The 6911-nt window shown below is 49.3% G+C and overlaps 1 long non-coding RNA gene across 1 annotated transcript; it reads left to right on the forward strand.

The window, feature by feature from the left end:
• The first annotated feature begins 327 nt into the window (after nucleotides 1-327).
• LOC142818429 (uncharacterized) lies at nucleotides 328-5807 on the forward strand. Its single transcript, XR_012895902.1, has 4 exons — nucleotides 328-494; nucleotides 1591-1739; nucleotides 4507-5102; nucleotides 5458-5807. It is a non-coding gene; the product is annotated as an uncharacterized LOC142818429 (long non-coding RNA).
• The last annotated feature ends 1104 nt before the right edge of the window (nucleotides 5808-6911 follow it).

The raw sequence follows: 6911 nt of genomic DNA on the forward strand, positions 1-6911 counted from the left end.
TCGCGGGTCAGATCCAGCGTGTGGGGGAAAAGAAGCTGGGGGAATGCAGTGCTAGAAACCGCTTGTGGGAGAGTTTTCCTGCTGCTCCCATTAGCCAGATTTTGAGGCCACATCAGTGGGGGGTTTTGTTTGTTTTGGGGGGCTTGCCTTTCACTTGTGTGGCCCCCAACTGATTTTTCTGTAGGTCAGTGGCCCCGTCCCCAAAAAAGGTTCCCCACCCCGATCTACAGTTTTCCAGAAGGAGCATTTTCTTCGTCAACAGCTGTTGTTTTATACCTATGTAGCCCAAGGTCCAGTGTGTTTCAGCAGCAGTCCTGGGAACTACAAGTTGTGGACTACAAACTGCGGCATGTTGGGAGAACTTCCTGGTTCCTGCCAGGATGTGCCCTCTGCCCCCAGCAGGGTCTCAGCAAGGACTGTGCTAGAAGCAGCACACAGGCTGCTTGCTGAGAGAAGGGGCTGCTGAACTGTTTTCCTGTTCTGTGTTTTTACAGGTAGGACCAGAAAGGGCTATAGAGCACCCTGAGAGGAGTTTAAGTGACACAAAGGGAGAACCTGGACTTGGTTACGTGGGGTTTAGTTACTGTGGGAGTTGGAACATGTGTTCCAAGGGGGCTGTGTTGTGTGCAGTAACCTCTGCCCCCAGGAGGGTCTCAGCAGGGACTGTGCTAGAAGCAGCACACAGGCTGCATGCTGAGACAAGGGGCTGCTGAACTGTTTTCCTCTTCTATGCTTTTTACAGAATAAAGCCTGTTCCTGGTGATTTGTCGGAGTGGGTCTGGTCTGAGGTGCACTCACACATACACGATACACAATACAGAGCACACCAAGCAGCCTCAGGCCTAGCCCTCCCCCCACAGTGGTGTAAGAAGTCACAAGGCTTCCCCTATGCTGAATAACCTCACACTGGGCTAGTGAACAGGAGGGGTTACACTTAGGATGGCAGACAACAGTATAGCTGTTGCATAAATTGCAAGGTTTCGTCCCCTTGGAGGCTAGTCTGATTTACCCCAAGAAGAGAGTCACACTTTCAGGCTGGGTCCAACTCAAGTTTATTGGTTGCAACCAAGGTACGGCTAAGGAACTCAATGTTCAAAGCAGAGCCGACCCCCAACATCTCATAGGCAGGGGTTCTTATAGGGTTAACATCCTTCCTGGTTTAGGTGCCTTAACATGATAGGTTACTTCATTTTTGACGTTTAGCATTCCTATAGGTCAGGTTAATTTTCCAAATGAGGTTAAATACAGTGCCTACTTGCTGACTTTGCCGTTACAGCTGTGTTACATTCATTCACTTTTGCTGAACAATGGGCGAGCCATACTTCCCTTTTTCCTTTCCTGCTTGAGCCGGTCACAAGTTTAAAGGATGTGGAATCTATCCATATCTCTACTTAACAGAAGACTGGTTTCACTTCCCCTCGTCTCCTTATTATAAGTTATTACCTGTGACAGGCCTTGACCTTTGTCATGTCTTACTCCTATACAAATAGCAAATATATCTAAGCATTAGCAATGTATGTATATTGTACGTGCCCCTCATAGGGGAATCAATGGCTCCGAGGGATTTGACTTCCCTTTTACACATCATAGCTCACCCCTGGTTGTACCTTAAGGATCTTTTTGAATTGAAAGATGTTAAAGGATCTTCAGTACACCTTCGATGTCGACTTTGTTTACCAAAGACAGCGGAAGTGGCAGCGTACATCAACTCGCCGTCACATTTAAAAAAGCATGTGCAGGTATGTAAAATTCTCTTTTCTTTAGCTGTCCAATTTAGTTTGATGGATTTTATGTGGGCTTTATGTGGATTTTATAATGTACTTTGTTGTTACACTGCAACTAAGAAGCGTTACATGCATAGTTAAATAAACTCGATTCAACAGACTGCTACCTCAGACTTGTTTGTGTAACATAATAATTAAAAAAAAAATTAAGTACCAGTTTGAAAAACTTTTTTTTCTTTACTAGAAATCTGGAACAAAACAGGGCTAATATCACAGATTTAAAAAGCTACAGCTTTTTTGATGCCCTTAGCATCATGCATGTTCCCCACTCACTTAGGGTATGTCTACACTACAAAGTTAGTTCGAACTAACGGACGTTAGTTCGAACTAACTTTGTAGTGTAGACATACCCTAACGGACGTTAGTTCGAACTAACTTTCATAGGCGCTACACTAGCGCTCCATTAGTTCGAATTTAAATCGAACTAACGGAGCGCTTAGTTCGAACTAGGTAAACCTCATTCCACGAGGATTAAGCTTAGTTTGAACTTACTAGTTCGAATTAAGGGGTGTGTAGTCCCTTATTTCGAACTAGTGGGAGGCTAGCCCTTCCCAGCTTTCCCTGGTGGCCACTCTGGCCAACACCAGGGAAACTCTAAGGGCTCCGGGGCCGGGAGGGGGGCAAGTAAAGGGGCACGGGCTGGCTACGGGGTTTGTGCCAGTTGCAAGGCTGCCAGCACCCGTGCCAGCACACCCAGCAGCTGACACCCCATGAGCCAGCCACCCAATGCCCCCCACCCCTTCCCCTCTTCCCGGGACCAGCCTGGCGGCTCGCAGGACCCTGCCCGGGGCCACAAGAGGCGGGTGCCCGCGTAGTCTAGTGCGGAGATCATAGACATCATCAAGGTTTGGGGGGAAGCCTCCAATGTCCACGATCTCCACACTAGCCACAGGAACGCGGCAGTGTACGGCCGCATGGCTGCCAGCCTGGCCGCCAGGGGCCACCAGCGCAGCCGGGAGCAGGTGCGCTGTAAAATTAAGGACTTGCGGCAGTCCTACTCCCGGGCCTGCCTGCCAGGGGCCGACCCGGAGGCGTGCCTCCACTTCCAGGCTCTGAACCGCATCCTGGGGGCTCATGCCGTCCCTGCCCCCCGGGAGGTGATAGACCCCGGGGCAGAGGGACCGCTCCCAGACACTGAGGAGGAGGAGGAGGAGGAGGGCTCCGAGAGCCACGAGCCTGCCCAGGACCTAGGACCCCCGAGGCACCCCACAGAGCCGCTCGCCTGTGTCGTCAGAGGCCGGGGAGGTGTCCACATGTGAGTACCATCATGCTCCCCTTATGTGTACGGGGGGCTGGGGCGAGAGTGAGCCCAGGGACCGTGCGCCTGGGCCTTGCCCACCACGGAGCAGCAGCTGGGGAGTACCAGCGGCGGCACCTCCGGTTCCTGGAGCACCAGCTCCGCATCCAGGACCGCTGGGTCCAGGAGGACCTGAGGCTGCGCCGGAGGAGCTTGGAGGCACTGGAGGAGCAGGGCCGTGCTCTGCGAGGCCACCTCCAGGGCCTGCTCAACCGCTTCCCAATTCCTCCTGCTCCGGCTCCTGCTCCTGCTCCTGCTCCCCCTGCTCCTGCTCCTTCTGCTCCCCCTGCTCCTACTCCTGCTCCTCCTGCTCCCCCTGCTCTTGCTCCTGCTCCTCCTGCTCCCCCTGCTCTTGCTCCTGCTTCCTCCACACTCCCCGTCCCTCCTGCCCCACCCTCCACAACCATTCCCCACCGACGCCCCCGGACCCGCAGTGTTGCGAGATGGGAGAGGCAGCCGGACCCCCACCCCTGAGCTTTCCTTTCCCTTCCTCCCTTCCCTCCCCTTCCAGCTCCCTCGTCCCAGGTTTCCCCCTCCCCTCTCCCACCCTCATTCCTCCCTCCCCCCACCCCAGTTATGTTAAATAAAAAGACGTTTTTGTTTGAAAAACAGGTGTCTTTATTTTACAGTAGGTAGGGAGGGGAAAGGGGAAGGGGGGTCGGGTGGAAGAAGGCCCCAGTGGGGCATGCAAGGGAGAGGTCAGTCCTCCTCCACCACCAGGAAGCTCTCCCTCAGGGCTTCCCGGATCCGGACAGCCCCCCGCTGGGCTTCCCGGACGGCGGCGGTGCGGGGCTGACCGTAGTGGCCAGCCATGCGATCAGCCTCAGCCATCCAGGCTGGCAGGAAAGCCTCCCCCTTTCTCTCACATAAATTGTGGAGTACACAACATGCTGCCACCACGGGAGGGATGTTGTGCTCGGCCAGGTCCAGACGGGTGAGGAGGCATCGAAAGCGGGCTTTCAGTCGCCCGAAGGCCCCCTCCACCACGATGCGGGAATCACCGACACAGACGGGCACAGAGACCAACGCTTTGCTGTCCCTCGGCGAGGTTGGCAAGGAAGCAGGAAAAGCTGAGAACCGGCTGTCCGGGGGGGGGGTCCCTTTAAGCACGAGCCTCAGATAGCCTCAGACAGCAGCCACACAACGCAACTACTGAGCTGATGTCGTGCCGGAACTGGTTTCAGCTGCCCTTAAATGCGCCCCTGCGTCCAATCAGTGTGGACGCGCTAGTTCGAATTAACAAAACGCTAATTCGAACTAGTTTTTAGTTCTAGACGCGTTAGTTCGAATTAGCTTAGTTAGTTCGAATTAGCACTGTAGTGTAGACATACCCTTATTGTTGCTAAATTAGCCATTAAATCTCTAAGTAGAAGTCATTAATTGAAATATTAACTGAAAAATAATTGTATTGTATTCTCTTTGCAGAGAAAACACCCGAGTCAGCTGGAGAAATACACAAGGTTTACTTCTACTGTGCAAAAGAGAAAGAGGGAGTCAGACCAGACTTCTAGTTCCACAAGCAAGCAGCTCAAGATTGACACCATGGCAAGTCCTATTATGCATGTATATCAGGCCACAGTGGACAAGACAGTGATGAAGTACATCATTGAAGGTCTCCAGCCCTTTAGTGTTGTTGAGCTACCAGCATTTAAAGACCTTATTCACAATCTACAGCCTAACTCTACCATCATATCAAGACCTATTCTTCATACAAAAATCTTTGATGCTGCCAAAAGCATGAAGAGAAATTTGATTGATGCCATGAGTGAAGTGCAATACATTGCCACCACCACAGACTGCTGGATGGCAGCAGCTGGATTCAGCTGGATTCCAGCTGGATTCAAAACTGCAAAGGCTCGAGATGTCCTCCAAGTTCTGTAGGCCACTGGTAGATGTGCTTCAGTGTGGCATTAAGAAGCATTTTGGTGCAATGTTTGTGGACCCAGAGTTGATTGCAGCTGCCATCTTGCTGCCAAAGTTTAAGACTGCTTGGACCAAGCATGATGCTGTCATTAGAAAAGGTAAGAGACTGTTTTTTACCTGACAGCCTATTGCAGCTATATTGCATGGGAGAGGCTGTACTGCTTTAACACAAACAGTCTCACCTAAAAATAACCAGTCAAACGGAAAACTTTTTCTACTAGCTAATATTTATATGTTAAAAATAAAAAATGTTTAATTCATTTGCCACATGTTTAGTTCTACACTGAAATGTTATGAGGGAAGGAAGGTTTATCCTTGGATTGATTTAAAAGCCAACTAGATCTGATAGTTCATTAATTGGCAGCACAGTTTTTCTGTAATGTTATTTATTTAGTTTCATAACTAACCCCAGTCTTTTTATATTAGTTCTCATTAATTTATTTTCCAATACAGGTCTTGACTACATCAGACAACAGATGGAACCCCTACTGGATCCACTTGAGCAGCAGAATGGCTCCTCTGATGAAGAGAACTTCTTTGCCTTGCGGTTTCATTTGTGCAAGAGGACTTCATTGAAGCAGTTTGATGGGTATTTAGCCTGCTCAGCAGACACCATGCATCTGCTGCGGTCCTTTCCTACAGTCAGGGAGGTGTCCATCAGGGCCAACACACCTCTCCCTGCTTCAGCTGCCTCTGAGAGATTCTTCAGTGTTGCTGGACTCATATTTTGTCCTAGGAGAGCAAGGCTTGACTCAGAAACAGTTGATTTTCAAAATGATCAAAGGTTGAACGAACATTTTTGTAATTAATCATTAAAATGCTAAAAATGCACATTTGTGAATGTGGGCAAAATAAATACATTTCTGTAGTTTAACTCCTGTATTTAATTTGATCACTCTTTAGCTTTATAAATGAAAGCTGTGACTGCATTTAAATTCCAGTTTTGAAATATAGGGCACCATTATTTTTCATATCATAAATGTATAGTGTACATGTATAACTCAGGTAGTTAACCATAGATTTCCACAGGACGGCTACTTTTTACTTCTGGATACTTGACTACAATTAAGATGTGACACTTTTGTACTTTTACTCAGTAGTTTTCCAGAAGAATACTTTCACTTTTACTTAATTACATTTTGTTGAAAGTAGTGGTACTTTTACTCAAGTAACTTTTTTGGGTACTTTTTCCACCACTGCTGTTTGCAGCCCCCAGATCCCTCAGTCTAATTCTAGCTGGCCCTCACCCACCACTTCCTGGAATGAGTCACTTCCCAAAACTGTATCATGCTGCTCCTCCCAGTCACACCAGTTCTCCCCAGACTCTGAATTTCGCCTGAGGGGCTTTTCTTCTCCTACTGGAAGCACTGCCTGCATGTGCTATTGGTCTCCTTTCGCAAGGCTAAACAAACACATGTTTACTCAGCAGGCAGAAGGCCCTTCTGTCTTGATGATGGATTTCTCTGTTAGCAGAGCTAATGGAATTATGGGTGGAGGACATGAATCAGAACAGGCTACAGGATGTGCACTGTGCTGTTACAGCTTTATCGCTCTCAACATCAGTGCCATGGGCCAAATCCTGCCTGTGTGCGTAATGCCACCTGCGTGACAAGTGCATGCTGTAAAAAGAGGCACCATGCCTGGATTCTAATCAGCTGTGGCTCCCCCTGTATGTATTCTCTGTCCTCTCCCCAGGATTATTCTAGGAGTTTGTAACTGGCAAGTAGGGGAAGTTTGCACATTGTGGTTGCTTGTTCAGAGTGTGAACATGCACAGACACCAGATTGTGCCCCCAGTCGGAGGCTCTGACCTGGAGAGCTCCTTTGTGGCATCTGTCACAGGTAGCTGGTGGGTGTCCTAGGGCACATTTACACAGTAGCATGTAGCTCAAAATAAGCTATACAAAT

Source organism: Pelodiscus sinensis, chromosome 15 (assembly GCF_049634645.1).
Source record: "Pelodiscus sinensis isolate JC-2024 chromosome 15, ASM4963464v1, whole genome shotgun sequence".
Classification (NCBI taxonomy): domain Eukaryota; kingdom Metazoa; phylum Chordata; order Testudines; family Trionychidae; genus Pelodiscus; species Pelodiscus sinensis.